This window comes from Hypanus sabinus, chromosome 1, assembly GCF_030144855.1.
Source record: "Hypanus sabinus isolate sHypSab1 chromosome 1, sHypSab1.hap1, whole genome shotgun sequence".
In the NCBI taxonomy this organism is placed as follows: Eukaryota; Metazoa; Chordata; class Chondrichthyes; order Myliobatiformes; family Dasyatidae; genus Hypanus; species Hypanus sabinus.
In genome coordinates, this window is record NC_082706.1 from 115,338,640 (window position 1) to 115,356,413 (window position 17,774).

Sequence of the window (17,774 nt, forward strand, 5' to 3'; positions counted from 1 at the left end):
AATTTTGGAGTATGGAGCTGATACATAGAAGAAGTTGTATTTTAACTTCATCAGTCCACAGGATTTGTTTCCAAAATGCATCAGGCTTGTTTAGATGTTCCTCTGCAGACTTCTGTTGCTGAATTTTGTGCTGAGGACACAGGAAAGGTTTTCTCCTGATGACTGTTCCTTGAAGGTCATATTTGTGCAGGTGTTGCTGCACAGTGGAACAGTGCACCACCACGCCAGAGTCTGCTAAATCTTCCTGAAGGTCTTTTGCAGTCAAACAGGGGATTTGATTTGCCTTTCTAGCAATCCTATGAGCAGTTCTCTTGGAAAATTTACTTGGCCTTCCAGGCCTCAACTTGACCAGCACCGTTCCTGTTAACTGCCATTTCTTAATTACATTACAAACTGAGGAAACAGCTACCTGAAAACGCTTTGATATCTTCTTATAGCCTTCTCCTGTTTTGTGGGCATCATTTATTTTAATTTTCAGAGTGTTAGGCAACTGCTTAGAGGAGTCCATGGCTGCTCATTGTTGGGACAAGGTTTGAGGAGTCAGGGTATTTTTAAAGCTTTGAAATTTGCATAATCTGGCTTTTCCTAACAATGACTGTGAACAAGCCATAGCCCTAACAAGCTAATTAAGGTCTTAGACCTTGGTAAAAGTTATCTGACACCTCAAATCTCTTGGTGTGCCCAAACTTTAGCATGGTGCTCCTTTCCTTTTTTTTCCCCACTCTAAAATTGTACAAAACAAAAATAATATGCTAATCTTGCTTAAAATGTTGAAAAGAATGTTTCATCTTTAACTTTATGACTTTTGGAGATCAGTTCATCTTCTACTCACTTAACTATTCTTAGAAACAGAAATTTTGACCAGGAGTGCCCAAACTTTTGTGTGCCACTGTAGATGACCAATGGAAAAGGACAAATTATTTATTCCATAACAATTTTTTAAGATATTAATTTCTTCTTCATCACAGATGAAAACTTCTGTGGAAACCTCAATTCACCTGCTCTAATACATCCTCACCAGCAGATATCCATCACTAACAGAGCCATATTAAAATGGGATAATATTTGCAAATTTTCACTGGTGTCAGAAAAAATACCACCTCATTCTGTTAACAATATACAATTTAACTATACTATGAGAACTTTAGAATTATTAAATATCCTTTTTCAAATAAAAAAAAAACGGGGATTCCTTTTCCACCAGCTATTTGGATAATTCTCATGAACTGTCTTGTACTTCTACTGAAATGACAGAAGTTTTAAGCCCACCACAATTGCCACTGAATAAACTATTTTAAGAAAGTAATTCTGTAATGGTTGAACACTTGACTCCATATTTCCTTAATGGTCTTCTCTGTGCTCACCGCTTACTCCCTCATAACTACATGGCATTTTCTTGACATTTGCCATGTTTCTTCCAACCTGTTCAAATGAGGATTCTTTTGGTTAAAAAATACTTCCTTGCATAAACTTTTCAGGGTTTTATTTTAACTGAACTACCTATGAGTAACTAACTTTTGAGGGAAATACATTAACCAAGAAAGGTAAATAGAATAAACTGGGAAAATTTTTACAATCACTTTATTCCTTATAGAACCTCTAGATACTGCAATTAGAAAAAAAAATCAGAGTTGTATTTGAACTCAATCACTGTTACACCTCAAGGTGGTTTAAGGTAAACTTTGTTGTCCCAAGATTTCCCTAAACTCTCTGCCACAAATTTAAAAACATAACATTTTTAATTGGCGGGGAAGAATAGTTCTGAAAAGTGCTGCATCATCATGATCGGAAGTCACACCAAAGGATCTCACAATTGATACATTACATCTGAAATATATTAATTGTGGGCAGACAATTTCCACAAAGTAAAATTCCATATACAAAGTGGTGTATATGGCCAACTGAACTGTTCCTTTGCAATGCTGACTGGAGTAATAAATATTCACTAGGACATCATCAGGAAAACTTTCTTAACCTTTAATGAGCAGTAGGGTTTTTATTGCCTACACCCAAAGCCTTGGTTTAATAACGGTCTGAAAAATAAGACCTCAATCAATTTAACCCAGAGTACATACTTAAATCAATGGAGTGTAGATTGAACCAACAGGCTTCTAGGTCAGATGATCATTACACCATGGATTCAAGTCAGGACAAACAGGATGCCAAGAATTAAGGTACTTTCTGAAAGGTAGAAAAAAATGTCTCTGAAGTGTGAAAAATTCAACACTGTTACCTTTCTCCCCTCTACTGAAGAGTTCTATGCTTATTCAAATTGCCTGCATACACAACAAAATAACTCTAGGTTGTCCCAAGATTTTGAAAATCACCCTATTAGTTTCCACAGTTTAAAAACCATAAATAAATCTCAAATGTATTACCCATTGCAATTGTAAAGATAATTGTGCAAATATATTCAATAATCAACAGACATGCAGTGACACTGTTCTCTTCTGTAGTTTTAAAAGCTACTGACTAACAGCCTAAACGTTAAAGTAATTTCCAGTCTCCAAAGTTTTCAGACAAGATAATTAACCAATTGATCCGATGTTGTTTACTCAACAATTAGACAGTTTGGCCTCAAAGCAACCACTCCTTTCATTCGAATTGCGCCAGTAATGTAGCCAAACACAAGCTTGTTTAAAACACTATTAAACATTTAAATCAGAAGTGAAATATAACTGAACAGCTCAAATCTAAATGGCAAAAGGGAACATAATTATTAAATCATTTCTTGTTTTTTTTTCCCCCTCTCTGGCAGGTAACCTGCCTTCCTGGGTAAAGGAAAGGAAATTCCTACCCTATCAAATTGATCTTAGGATGCAACTATTAGGAATTCCCCCATCGGCAACTGCTAAATAACATTTTAAAGGAATAGAACCCAAGCTGTCATACTCTGAAATCAAGAAATACCAAATGTTACTAGTATTAAATCCAAGTGCTAGAAAGTGAAGAACCAGCCGCCAGTCAAAAATCAAAATGCATCCTGATATGCTTCAACGGCAGCACGGGGGGGAACAGGAGGCAAAACTGTGTTAAAAATATGGACGAAGGGCAGACTTAGAAAATCTCTGCTAATGACAACCAGTTGACATTTCACAACAAAAAAAATGGAAATTCCAGAAAAGACCTCACCCTTTGATCAGTGAAACATAAAATAACTTTTGGACAGCCGAGAAAGTAAATATTTAGACAAAACTTTAACAAACTAATATATTCATCTAACATAAATAGAAGCGCACCGAAATCTACTTTATAGTCACATAGTTCAATTATTTGCTTTAAAACAAATTTGCACTAAAATATTTGTGAATTACCGTGATTACCGTTGTTTATTCAAGCAAAAGAAAAAGATGGAATTAAACACAAATTCGGGATGAACCTCAGCGGATACTAGACAGAAATTTAGCAGTTCTTTCTCCCCAACAGACAGGGGTTTAGCTACAGCGAACTCCGCCACCGCGGAGGTCACTGAAACATTGACTCGGTCTCTAGCGAAGGCCCCTGCTGAAGTGGCGGCCTGTCGTACAACTGCCGCCGGGGTCGGCATTCGTCAGCCGCTCGCTCCCTTCCTTCCACCAGTTTCACCAGCGAGCACTGACAACTTAAATAAATTCTAAATGCTGTAACTTTATTTTACGCTGCCAGTTGTCTGATCCTGTCCATCTGTTCCGCGATCCGCCTCCGTCTTTCGTTTGACCTTTTTTTCCTCCAGTATTTTTTTCTCTCTCCAAACTACCGTTTCCCCTCACAACAAAAATATCACCTAGGCCCCAACCGTCACTCCCACTGCACCCATCCCTCCCCTCGATTGACAAACTAACCAGCCAATCAACTGTAGGACTTCCTTTCTTCCCCGCCCAGCCTCTCTATCTCTTTTCGAATTGACAGACCTCGAACCCAATCACAATGCCAACATCTCTCACTCTCTGCCAATCGGCATTGGATGAGGCGGGGCTGACTTCTGATTGACAGAAGAGGTTGAGTTACATTCCATTGACGTAAGCACTCCTTTCCCAGATTCTTTTATGATCGACCGCTATGTTACCCAATTAGCGCTCAGACCGAACAAACAGACTAGGGGTGGTGAGTTTTTTTTAGTGAATTCCAATAATTCGGGCATGCGTTCCCTGGATAGTGAGGTTGGACACTACCAGTTTAGCAAATTATTGTGTTCATTTCTGGTCACCTCATTATAGGAAGAATGTGGAAGCTATGGAGAGGCTGCAGAGGAGATTTACCAGGATGTTGCCTGGATTGGAAAACAAGTCTTATGAAGCAAGGTTAGCAGAGCTGGGACTTTTCTCTTTGGAGTGTAGAAGGATGAGAGGGGACTTGATAGAGGTCTACAAGATTATGAGAGGCATAGACAGGGTGGATAGCTAGTAGCTGTTTCCCAGGGCACGAATAACAAACACCAGAGGGCATATGTACAAAGTTAAGGGAGGGAAGTTTAGGGGAGACATTGGGGTAAGTTTTTTTACACAGAGGATTGAGGGTGTCTGGAATGACTTGCCAGGGATGGTGGTGGAGGCTAAGAGCCTCTTAGTATTTAAGAGCCTTTTGGACAGGCACATGGATGAAACAAAAATACAGATTTATGGGGTAGTGTGGAATTATTACTTATTTTAAGGAATATATGGGTTGGCACAACATCGAGGATTGAAGGGCCTGTACTGTGCTGTAGTATTCTAGTGTCTAGTGCAGACAACCACAATAGGCAGACCACGGGCCAGGTCCGGACCACGAGAACCAAGTGTCTGGGCTGCGCTGACCCATTGGCACTTACGTGAATGCACCTGTCATAACATGTAAATAAAGCGCGCGATGCTCTAATTTATTTTAACCTCATCCCACACCGTACACTTGACCTAAGCCCCGTAGAGTGTGCGACCATCGCTGGCTGAGCAAAGGCCGTGTGTTTGAGAGGGTGTGTGACCTGCATGATGAGCTTGTGTCATTTTTATCCAGCCTGTAGAGCCAAAAAGCCCAAGGATTTAAGAGGTTTTTAAGTGACAACAAGGTGATGGCACATGTTCTTTTTTTGTGTGACATCATGTCTCATCTAAATCAACTTAATCTGCGATTGCAAGGCAGCAACCACACTGTTGCAGACATGTACGAGGTGATTGAAGCTTTCTGGTCAGAGCGGAACCTTTTGGAGAGAGACATTCATGGGAGGAAGCTGCACTTTCCACGTCTGCGGGAGCATTGCGAGAAGAACGAAATGCGGGAGAATCCAGTGATGAAGGATATCGTGACAAGCCTGGCAGAAAACTGCAGGGAATGATTTGAAAGCTCCCCTAAAGTCTCAGATGACATCCTCCTCTTCCTGAGACAGCCGTTCTCTGTTTCGGCTGACAGCCAGTGGACTGCAGAGGCCAAAAGGTTGGTGCCTTCCATAGATGAGGCAATTCTTCAGATGGAGGTCTTGGAAATGGGAACATCTGATTTGTTCAAAGTACAACACAAGGATGTTGGGGTGAGTGACTTTTGGATCAACGTGGTTCCCCCCAAGCTCAATTCAAAAACATGACAGCTATTGCAATGCTCCTACTCACACTGTTCCCCTCCACGTACATATGTGAATCATTGTTTTCTTCAATGAACTCTATCAAGAACCAGGACAGAAATAGACTCTCCAATGCACATCTCGGCCAGTGCCTCAGGATTGCCACAACAGAAAACGGAAGGATTGCCTCATCCCGTCACTGTCACTTCTCTCACTGATTGGTGAGTGAATCAATTAATTTTTGTCCATTTGTCGATCTTATTGTGATATAATAATACTACAACAGTAATAATACTGATAATTTCACTTATAGCTACATTTCATACTTAAAATGCTACATAGCCTAATTAAAAAGAACAAATAGATTAAATGAGAGAACAGAAACAGTGGAAAAGGCAGTACTACTAAAACTGTGTGGAAGAGAAGTGGTAATAGACTACCATGTTTTGTGTGTGTGTGTGTGTGTGTGTGTCTGTGTCTCTCTCTCTCTCGCTCTCTCTCAGAGGTGTTCTCATGGTAACCTGAGTCTGAGCTTCTTTGCTACCAATTTTTTTTTATTTCAAGAATTAAATTTAATATACAGAAATACAATAGAAATAGCATGGTTTTACAATTATAAAACTCACGCATTCTATTGAGAGGATGTTGCATGGTGCCCAGTCCCTTGGTGGCTACTGACTGCAAGCATTCCCCACAAAGCCTTTATACTGGTCACACCAAACTTCACAGTGTCCCTCAGCACGTACATCTGCAGCCTGGAATGTGTCAAATGATAAAGAAAGTGTGCATGCTTGCCTTTATTAGCCAAGGCACTGAGTTCAAAAACCAGGAATTTATTTTACAGCCTTATAAAATGCTGCTTAGGTCACATCTGGAGTGTTACATTCAATGTTGGCTGTTACATTACAGGAAGGATGTGAAGATTTCAGCTAAGGTGCACATGAGCTTTACCAGGATGTTGCCTGGATTAGAGGGCATGGGTATGGGCAGGATTGGTTGCAGCTGAACTTATTGATCAGAATAACCAGCTGGTCTATCACCAACACTGGTGAGAGCTGCTGGAAGACAGCAGGTCACTCGCTGTACAGGAGAGAGGCATAACCAAAGCTGAGTGTTCACAGATGTTATGTCTGCCTTGAAGAGATGTCAGAGTTAGAATCAGAATCAGGTTTAATATCACTGGCATAGTTCACTGTCCAGTCAGAAATCTGATAGTGGAAGGGAAGAAGCTGTTACTAAAACATTGAGTGTGTCTCTTCACGTTCCTGTTCACGTTCCAGATGTGACAGCTGGGACTTAAAGTGCATTTTTTTTTCTTGTGTGATCCACACAGGTTTTGAGAATCCCAAGCCTAAATTATTACTACTACTACTACTACTAATAATAATAGTAATAGCAGCAACAACATCTGCCCATAAAACAACTTACTGGTGCAATGAAAAAAAAACCTGGACATTTTGGCCCTTGGCTTGGCATGCTTGACATAATTTGGCACTTGTGGAAAACTAATTGGGGAACCCTGGACTAATGTCTAGGGTCAAATCCAAATCATTGAAACCTATCAAATCTACCAAGAGTGGAAGTGGAGAGGATGTTTCCTATAGTCAGAGTTGAATAGCAATTCATTAGTAAGGGCAAATTAAAAAATAAGGTAGAGAGAAACGGAGTGGTCATTGTATGAGTGGACCAGTGTCAGAGTGGGGAGGCTTTGGCTCAATAGGCTTGGGCAAGGTATGTATGTGGTAGCTTTCTTCCATTCTTCGTCTGTTATTACATAGCTAGAGCAATGAGAATGGTTCTGGGGCAGTATTGTGTTCTTTATATGAGATGTGGGAATTCGGGGAAACCTCTCATCATCTTATACACCTCTATCAGGTCACTTGTCATCCTCCGTCACTCCAAGGAGAAAAGGCCAAGTTCACTCAACTTGTTTTCATAAGGCATGCTCCCCAATCCAGGCAGCATTCTTGTAAATCTCCCCTGCACCCTTTCTATGTTTTTCACATCCTTCCTGTAGTGAGGCGACCAGAACTGAGCACAGTACTCCAAGTGGGGTCTGACCAGGATCCTATATAGCTGCAACATTACCTCTCGGCTCCTAAGTTCAATTCTACGATTGATGAAGGCCAATACACTTTACACCTTATTAACCCCAGAGGTCCTCAGATGTCTGGATTTTCTCTGCATTTAGAAAATAGTCCACTGCATCCCCTTTATCTATCCTACTTGTAATCTCCTCAAAAAATTCCAACAGGTTCATCAGGCAGGATTTTACCTTAAAGAAACCACGCTGACTTGTCCTATCTTGTCCTGCGCAACCAAGTTCCCTCACCCTTAACAACTGACTCTAACATCTTTGCAACCACTGAGTTCAGGCTAACTGGTCTACAATTTCCTTTCTGCTGTCTTCCTCCATTCTTAAAGAGTGGAGGGATATTTGCAATCTTCCAGCCTCCTGGCACCATGGCAGAGTCCAATGATTTTTGAAAGATCATTTCTAATGCCACCACAATCTCTAACACTATCTCTTTGTGGAATCGATGTGGAATCGATATGGGTAGAACTGAATAACACTAAAGGGCAGAAAATGCTGGTGGGAGTTGTGTACAGGCCACCTAACAGTAGTAGTGAGGTTGGGGATGGCATTAAACAGGAAATTAGAAATGCATGCAAAAAAGGAACAACAGTTATAATGGGTGACTTCAGTCTACATATAGATTGGGGGAACCAAATTGGTAAGGGTGCTGAGGAAGAGTTTTTCTTGGAATGTATGCTGGATGGTTTTCTGAACCAACATGTCGAGGAACCAACTAGAGAGCAGGCCATTCTCGATTGGGTATCGAGCAATGAGGAAGGGTTAGTTAGCAATCTTGTCGTGCGAGGCCCCTTGGGTAAGAGTGACCATAATATGGTGGAATTCTTCATTAAGATGGAGAGTGACATAGTTAATTCAGAAACAAAGGTTCTGAACTTAAAGAAAGGTAACTATGAAGGTATGAGACATGAATTAGCTAAGATAGACTGGCAAATGATACTTAAAGGGTTGACGGTGGATATGCAATGGCAGGCATTTAAAGATCGCATGGATGAACTACAACAGTTGTTCATCCCAGTTTGGCAAAAGAATAAACCAGGGAAGGTAGTGCACCCGTGGCTGATAAGGGAAATTAGGGGTAGTATCAAGTCCAAAGAAGAAACATATAAATTAGCAAAAAAAAGCGGCACACCTGAGGACTGGGAGAAATTCAGAGACCAGCAGGGGAAGACAAAGGGCTTAATTAGGAAAGGGAAAAAAGATTATGAGAGAAAGCTGGCAGGAAACATAAAACCTGAGTGTAAAAGCTTTTATAGATACGTGAAAAGAAAAAGATTGGTCAAGACAAATGGAGGTCCTTTACAGTCAGAAACAGGTGAATTAATCATAGGGAAAAAAGACATGGCAGACCAATTGAGTAACTACTTTGGTTCTGTCTTCACTAAGGAGGACATAAATAATCTTCCGGAAATAGTAAGGGACCGAGGGTCTAGTGAGATGGAGGAACTGAGGGAAATACATGTTAGTAGGGAAGTGGTGTTAGGTAAATTGAAGGGATTAAAGGCAGATAAATCCCCAAGGCCAGATGGTCTGCATCCCAGAGTGCTTAAGGAAGTAGCCCAAGAAATAGTGGATGCATTAGTGATAATTTTTCAAAACTCCTTAGATTCTGGATTAGTTCCTGAGGATTGGAGGGTGGCTAATGTAACCCCACTTTTAAAAAAGGAGGGAGAGAGAAACCAGGGAATTATAGACTGGTGAGTCTGACATCAGTGTTGGGGAAAATGCTAGAGTTGGTTATCAAAGATGTGATAACAGCACATTTGGAAAGAGGTGAAATCATCGGACAAAGTCAGTATGGATTTGTGAAAGGAAAATCATGTCTGACGAATCTTATAGAATTTTTTGAAAATGTAACTAGTAGAGTAGATAGGGGAGAGCCAGTGGATGTGGTATATTTAGATTTTCAAAAGGCTTTTGACAAGGTCCCACACAGGAGATTAGTGTGCAAACTTAAAGCACATGGTATTGGGTATGGTATTGATGTGGATAGAGAATTGGTTGACAGACAGGAAGCAAAGAGTGGGAGTAAACGGGACCTTTTCAGAATGGCAGGCAGTGACTAGTGGGGTACCACAAGGCTCAGTGCTGGGATCACAGTTGTTTACAATATATATTAATGATTTAGATGAGGGAATTAAATGCAGCATCTCCAAGTTTGCGGATGACACGAAGCTGGGCGGCGGTGTTAGCTGTGAGGAGGATACTAAGAGGATGCAGGGTGACTTGGATAGGTTAGGTGAGTGGGCAAATTCATGGCAGATGCAATTTAATGTGGATAAATGTGAGGTTATCCACTTTGGTTGCAAGAACTGGAAAACAGATTATTATCTGAATGGTGGGCAATTAGGAAAAGGGGAGATGCAATGAGACCTGGGTGTCATTCTACACCAGTCATTGGAGGTGGGCATGCAGGTACAGCAGGCGGTGAAAAAGGCAAATTGTATGTTGGCATGCATAACAAAAGGACTTGAGTAAAGGAGCAGGGAGGTTCTACTGCAGTTGTACAAGGCCTTGGTGAGACCGCACCTAGAGTATTGTGTGCAGTTTTGGTCCCCTAATCTGAGGAAAGACATTCTTGCCATAGAGGGAGTACAAAGAAGGTTCACCAGATTGATTCCTGGGATGGCAGGACTTTCATATGAAGAAAGACTGGATCGACTAGGCTTATACTCACTGGAATTTAGAAGATTGAGGGGGGATCTTATTGAAACGTATAAAATTCTAAAGGGATTGTACAGGCTAGATGCAAGAAGATTGTTTCCAATGTTGGGGAAGTCCAGAATGAGGGGTCATAGTTTAAGGATAAAGGGAAAGCCTTTTAGGACTGAGATGAGGAAAAGCTTCTTCACACAGAGAGTGGTGAATCTGTGGAATTCTCTGCCACAGGAAATGGTTGAGGCCGGATCATGGCTATATTTAAGAGGAAGTTAGATATGGCCCTTGTGGCTAAAGGGATCAGGGGGTATGGAGAGAAAGCAGGTACAGGGTTCTGAGTTGGATGATCAGCCATGATCATACTGTATGGTGGTGCAGGCTTGAAGGGCTGAATAGATACATCTCAAACTATCAGTCTGAGCAAGTCCCTTCTCTATCACCTGCCTAACCTCCCTTTCGCACTGTTGAGGCCTGCACCTGCACCTATTTTCTATGTTTCTATGTTTCTCTTTCAGAACCTTAGGGTGCTGTTCATCTGGTCTGGGTCTGCTCTGGGTATAAGTCCCGCTGTAATCACATTGCTTCCTCAGCACTACGTCCCCCTCCACCTATCTTCGTATCATCCGCAAACTTTGCCACAAAACCATCGAGTCCATTATCTAAGTCTTTGCCAAACAATGTGAAAAGCAGCGGTCCCAATACTGACCCCTGAGGAACACCATTAGTCACAGGCAGCCAAGCAGAAAAGGCTCCTCTTATTCCCACTTACTCCTCCTGCCTGTCAGCCATTTCTCTATCCATGCCAGTATCTTTCCTGTAACACCATAGGATTTGATTTTATTAAGCAGCCTCATGTGTGGCACCTTAACAAGTACCTTCTGAAAATCGAAGTAAATGACATCCACTGCCTCTCCTTTGTCCACCCTGTTTGTTACTTCCTCAAAGGCACTTTAGTTAGGCAAGATTTCCCTTTACAGAAACCATGCTGACTTTGTCTTACTTTGTCATTTGTCTCCAAGTACCTCAAAACTTCATAGTTAATATTGGACTCCAGCTTTTTCCCAACCACTGAGATTATGCTAACTGGCCTATAGTTTCCTTTCTTTTGCTTTCCTCCCTTGTTAAGTGATATTTGTAATCTTCCAGTCCTCCAGGACTGTGCCAGAATCAAGTGATTCTTGAAAGATCATGAATACTCTTTCATATCTTTCTGACCATTCCCACTTTGCTCCTGTCTGTAACAGTACACTCAATGGGTGCAGCACTCTAGCAATGTTTGGGTGAAACCGATGGTCGTAGTTTACAAGGCCCAGGTATGACCTGAGTTGTGACACATTTTCCGATTTGTGTGCCTGTAGCACTGCTTCAGTATTCCCTTGTGACTTATCTAAACCAGACTTGTCAATGACATGTCCACAGTATGAGATCTCATACTTGAAGAACTCACATTTCTCTCTCTTTGCACACAGACTGTACTCAGCCTGGTGAGCACTTTACCAGGTTCTGGAGGTGCTGTTTCTTGCCAGTGACGATGATGTCATCAAGGTGACACTATGTTCCTGGGATATCTTGGATCACTTGCTGTTTACCAAATTGCTCAAGCTGATTCAATGCCAAAGACGAGAGATATATACTAGATCAGTCCCTTGTGAGTGTTGCTTGTGATGAACTTCCTGCTTGACTCCTCAATCTCCATTTGCAGATAGGCTTGTGATAAGTCAACCTTTGAAAACCTCTCCCTGCCTGCCAAAGATGCAAAAACGTCTTCTATTTGTGGCAGGGGATACTGCACAGTATGCAGCACCAAGTTTGTGCTCACTTTGAAATCCCCACATATGTGAACGGCTCTGGCCTTCCCTTTCTGGATCATCAGACAATAAGCATGACCCAATTGCTCCAGTCCACCTTAGAGAGAATTCCAGAACCCTTCAGTCTCTGCAGTTCAGCATCTACTTTAGGTCATAGTACATAAGGCACTGGACACGCTTTCTGTAATCTTGGTGTTGCTGCTTCATCCAGTTCAATTCTGGCCTTCACGCCTTTGAGTTTACCAATCCCTTTCTCAAGCACCTTCTCATTAGCATTAAGCAGCTGTGACAGTCTCTGGTTAGTGCTACCATTTGGGCTGCCATTGCATGTTGATGTCACACCAAGAACTTTGATTGATAGCCAGTCCAGTTAGATTTTTCTTAACCATTTATATCCAAAAGGTGCTGGTCCTCCACTTTTCAACACATAAAGCTCTAACTGCTGTGTTTGGCCTCTATACATCACACTCACTTTCAGTTTACCCGTGAGAGTCACTTTTTCACCTGCGTAGCATCACTGAGGTTTTCTCTAGTGGTAGCTTAGAAAACAGTCTGTTGTAGTCAGCCTCTGAAATTATAGACAAAGTTGACCCTGTATCCAGCTCCATTTTCAGTTCACATCAGACACATCTATTGTAATGCACATGATTTTGTGATCTGCTTCAAAAATGCTATGGAGTTCTAGGCATGGCCTTTGTCAGACTCTTTGTTGTATGATTTTTTTTTGCAGTCACTTTATGCATTGACTTAGTTTTGTGGTTGAAAATTTCATTCTGTGTGGTTTTGCTCTTTGGTTGTGTTTTTTGTACGACTTGCAGACTCTCTATGCGGTGTTCTGTGTCACCCGTTCTGCAAACTTTTTCTTTGAACCAACAGTGATTTACATCACGGTAGGATTTGCCATATCAATACCATTTTTGGCTTTTTGCACCATTTTCTGCACTTCTCATTCTAAATTTTGCTGTAGTTCTGCTGCATCCTTTGCTGCAGTCTCTAATGATATTGCAATAGTCAATGTCAGTCCTGAGGTTAGGTCTCTTTCTGACAGTAGCCTCTTTTGAGTGCTTTGACAGAGCATGCTACATGCAAGCCTGTTCCTGAATACATCAAGAAGTCCATCACTGAGGTCACAGTACTGGGAAAGTTTGTGCAGTTCTGCAAGGCATTGAGAAAAGCTTTCATCCTTTGACTTGTTTCTTTTGTAAAATCTGAATTTTTCAGCTATTACCAACATTTTAGGGTTCACATGATTTTGTAAAATTGTAACAAATTTCACTGAACATCTTTCTTGCTGACTTTTGAGGAGTTACTAAGTTGTATAACAGACTGTACGTCCTAGCACCCATTAAGCTAAGAAGCGTGGGGGCTTTCTTTTCCTTAACCCCATCGTTCGCCTTACAATGCAGTTCAATCCTCTCAATATATGACTCTCAGCGTTCATTAGCACTATCAAATTCATCAAGTTTCCCAAATGAAGCCAACTCTATGTTATTTCACTTTATCTTGACTTGTTGCTGCATATTTCACTGTGTCCTATGCAGTATGCATCCCTTTGTTGGTGTCCGTGGCGGCCTTCTGTACTGTTTAACTTTTTCCTTTCATTGTTTCATCTCAGAATTGTTGGTGCAGTTCATAATGTTTTCTGACAGTCAGGTTTGTACTTGTTGCCGATTTGTTGTGCCTGTACATATAAATTAAAATAAAAGCATACATGCTTTAACTGATGTTGCAGTGAGAAAGGAAGAGAAATCAATATGCACATGCATAGACAACAGATGATTTGCACATGCATAGACAACATGCACATGCATAGACAACAGATGATTTGTAGTGCTAAGGGGAGTCATTGCTCTAAAAAAAAAGATCCATACATTACAGTTTTGGGACACATAGACCAAGGTCACCCTGGTTTCCTTGTCTGACAAATCAGTTGGCATTCTTTGAGGAAATAACAAGCACTTTGAGAAAATACCAAGCAGAATAGACAAAGGAGAATCGGTGGACATTGTGTACTTGGATTTTCAGAAGGTCTTTGTCAAGGTGATGCACATGAAACTGCTCAGCAGGATAAGAAGCCATGGAGTGATACTAGCATGGCTAGAGCATTGACTGATTGGCAGGAGGTCAAAGGTAGCAACAAAGGGATACTTTTCTGATTGGCTGCCAGTGACAAGTGATGTTTCCACAGGAGCCGGTGTTGGAACTGCATCTTTTTGCATTGTTTGTAAATGATTTGGATGACGGAATTGATGGCTTTAAGGATGATAAGATGGGCAGGTAGGGTTGAGGAACCTGGGAGGCTGCAGAAGGATTTAGATTGATTAGCAGAATGGGCAAAGAAGTGGCGGATAGAGTACAGTGTTGGGAAATATATGGTCATGCCCTTTGGTAGAAGGAATAAAAGTGGAGACTATTTTCTAAATGTGCAGAAAACTCAAAAATCCAAGGTGCAAAGGGTCCCCGGAGTCTCTGTGCGGGATTTCCTAAATGTTAACTAGTAGGTTGAGTCAGTGGTGAGGAAGGCAAATGCAAAGTAAGCATTCATTTTAAGAGTACAACAATAGAAAAACAAGGGTGTAATGTTAAGGCTTTATAAGGCACTGGTGAGTCCTCACTTGGAGTATTGTGAACAGGTTTGGACCCCTAATCTATGAAAGAATGTGCTGATATTGGAGAGAGGTCAAACTTTGAGAGAGGAAAGTTTGGAGAGAGGAACATTTGATGGCTCTGGCCCTGTACTTGCTGGAATTAGAAGAATGATGTGGGATCTGCTCGAAACCTATCGAAAATTAAAAAGTGTAGATAGAGTGGATATGGAGAGGATGTTTCCTAAAGTGGGGAGAGGGGTTCGAAGACCAGAGATCACTATCTCAGAATAGGGGGACATACATTTAGAATGTATGATGATGAGGAATTTCTTCAGCCAGAGGGTGGAATTCATCGCCACATGCTGCTGTGGAGGCCAGGTCATTGGGTGTATTTAAGCTGGAGGTTGATAGATGCTTGGTAAGTCAGGGTGTGAAAGGTTACAGGGAGTAAGCTGGAGAATGGGGTTGAGAGGAAAATGGATCAAGCAAGATCAAATAACAGAGCAGATGCGATGGGCTGCATGTCCTATTTCCAGTCCTATGTTTTATGGTCTAAAACAATAACAGAGTACACAATAAAGTGTTGCAATTGCAGAGAAAGTACAGTGAAATTAGCCGCAAGGTTTTATCAAGGTAGAATGTGAGGTCAAGTCTTTACATCAGAGACATATGAAAAGGTGTATACACAGTTGCACTGAAGGAGGCATATGGCAGTGGAATAAATACAGTTCTGAGAAAATAGAGGAGATGGAAGAAATGCCAAATAGACCATTGATGGTTTAGGAACAAAATAGGAGCAGAAGTGGACCACATTGACTCAGGCCTAATTTGTCATATAGGGAGTTCGGGTGATTTAATTCTGTTTCAACTTCACTTACCTGCCTAATCTTCATTACAGCTGATTCCACAAAATCCAAATATCAGTTAAATATTTTTAATAAAGCAGCTTGTTCAGCAGTCTGCAAGAGAATTTATGCAAGAGAATTCCAAAAATTCATAATCCTCAGAGATGATACTCATATCCACTTTCAGGAAGTGACTACTTATTTTGAAACAATATCTGCTTGTTCTAGATCTCCCCACAAAACAAAATATTCTCCCAGCTTCTCATGCCCCATCAGAAGGCTGTTTTGATAAGGTAATCTCTCAGGATTCTGGAAAAAAATGAACATTACCCAATCTGTTTAATTGTTCCTTTTAAGTCAACCTCTTCACTCAGGTACCTGTCAGTCAGCTTCTCCGAGCTGTTTCCACACCATGATAACCTTCTTTGAAAAAATATATGCACAGCAACTGTTGGTGTTGATAAATGAAGCTGGTGAGCGGTATACACAAATAATCACGTGGGATTGTAATAGAACGGCAGGAGCTGGATTTGGAAATGAAAGAGTGGCAATTGAATTAGCTGTGCACAACTCCTGAACTTCATGACTGATCCATGAGCCTGCCTCCAACTCAAAGCCATTAGGCAGATGTCAAAATAAAGAGTTCTACCAGCTCTACTTGAGCCCTTGGGACAGCAAAGTTATAGTTTGGGTGAATCAAGACTGTAATGGGATGTGGGAAACAGGAGAATCAAAACTAAGTTGCCACCCTTGGTCAACGATTTCTGCTGTCATCTTTAAGACTATGCAGATCTTACTGTAGGTTTATGTGTCATGAAGATGTGTAAATTTGGATTCAGTTCTTATCACACATGAAAGTTTCCTTGGCCTGAATTCAGCTGGATATAAACATTGTGAATGGGGCAGAGTCGCTAGCCTATCTCGTCACAGTAATGGTGGATGCTTAGAATCAGTCCTCACATGGATAAATAGAAAATACTGTAAATGTAGGGGAAAAGAAGCTGTGTTAGTGGAAACTATACTTAAGTGATTTGCATGGAAGCCAAATGACTACTGTAGCAGGTTATTTAGAAGAGCAGTTATGTATTTTATGAGGAGAATCTGTTGTAGTTTCTACAACATACTTTGTTTTGAATAATTTGATGATTCAAAAAAAAACCAAAACATTTCACTGTCACACTCATAAACTTGCTGAAAAGATAAGATATATGGGCCTTATTTGATTTCATCGAAATTGTCCTTCCCTGCGTGATTACATTTACAGTTTTTCATCTGTATTTCATCATTAATACTGGATCTATCGCAACTTGATATGACAGTTGCTCTGTCCAAGACTGCAAGAGGTTTCATGGAGACACAAATGCAACCCAGGAGAACTAGTTTCCCATCTATTGACTCTGTTACACTTTCTACTGCCTCAGGAAAGCAGTCAATATAATCACCCCAGTTATTCTTGTTTCCACCCCTCCCATCAGGCAGAAGATAGAAAAGCTTGAGAATATGTGTGAGCAGGATCAAGGACAGCTTCTATCCCACTGTTGCAAGACTCTTGAATAGGCCTCATATACAATAACTCTAGATCTCTCAATCTACTTGACATGGCCTGTGCACTGCATTGTCTACCTGCACTGTACTTACTCCATAACTGTGACACTTTATCGTGCATTCTGGTTTTTTTTTGCCTCTTGTACTGCCTCACTGTATTTATGTTTGGAATGATCTGTCTCTAGCATTAAGCAAAAGCTTTTCACTGTCCTTCGGTATATATAACACTAACAAGATCAATTATCGAATTGACAATCTTACTCAGTCTGCCTTACAAAATGCCTTCTTGCATACATTCCATAAAACATTGTGTTCTGATGCATTGCAAAGTCTCTTACTGTAAATCATAGAGTCAACACAGAAACAGGCTTTTTGACCCATCCAGTCCATGCTGAAACCATTTAAACTGCCTACTCCCTGGACCATAGCCTTCCATATCCCTACTAACCGTGTAATTATACAAACTTCTCTTAAACATTGAAATTGAGCTTGCATGGACCACTTGTGCTGGCAGCTCATTCCACACTCTCACAACCCTCTGAGTGAAGAAGTTTTCTCTCAAGTTGCCCTTAAACTTTTCACTTTTCATTGTTAAGCCATGACCTCCAGTTGTAGTCCCACCCAGCCTCAATGGAAAAAGTCTACATGCATTTACCCTGTCAATACCCTTCATAAATTAGTAAACGTTTATCAAGTCTCGCCTCAATCTTATACATTCATAGGAAT

At 41.0% G+C, this 17,774-nt stretch overlaps 2 long non-coding RNA genes across 18 annotated transcripts in view; one reads left to right on the plus strand and one right to left on the minus strand.

The window, feature by feature from the left end:
* The window catches only part of LOC132397000 (uncharacterized), a 33,323-nt gene extending 29,537 nt beyond the window's left edge, over positions 1–3,786 (minus strand). For 3 of the 16 annotated variants that reach the window (XR_009513235.1, XR_009513232.1, XR_009513231.1), the window contains exons 1-2: positions 3,315–3,772; positions 2,076–2,181 (exon numbers count right to left, since the gene is read on the minus strand). This is a non-coding gene — a long non-coding RNA (uncharacterized LOC132397000). Of the gene's footprint in view, positions 1–2,075; positions 2,182–3,314 lie in introns of all 16 variants that reach the window. The other 13 variants (XR_009513219.1, XR_009513226.1, XR_009513216.1 and 10 more) reach the window with 9 other exon arrangements.
* An 809-nt stretch (positions 3,787–4,595) lies between these two features.
* LOC132397027 (uncharacterized) overlaps positions 4,596–17,774 on the plus strand; it is an 80,987-nt gene continuing 67,808 nt past the window's right edge. For both annotated transcript variants that reach the window (XR_009513238.1, XR_009513239.1), the window contains exon 1: positions 4,596–5,730. This is a non-coding gene — a long non-coding RNA (uncharacterized LOC132397027). The remainder of the gene's footprint in view (positions 5,731–17,774) is intronic.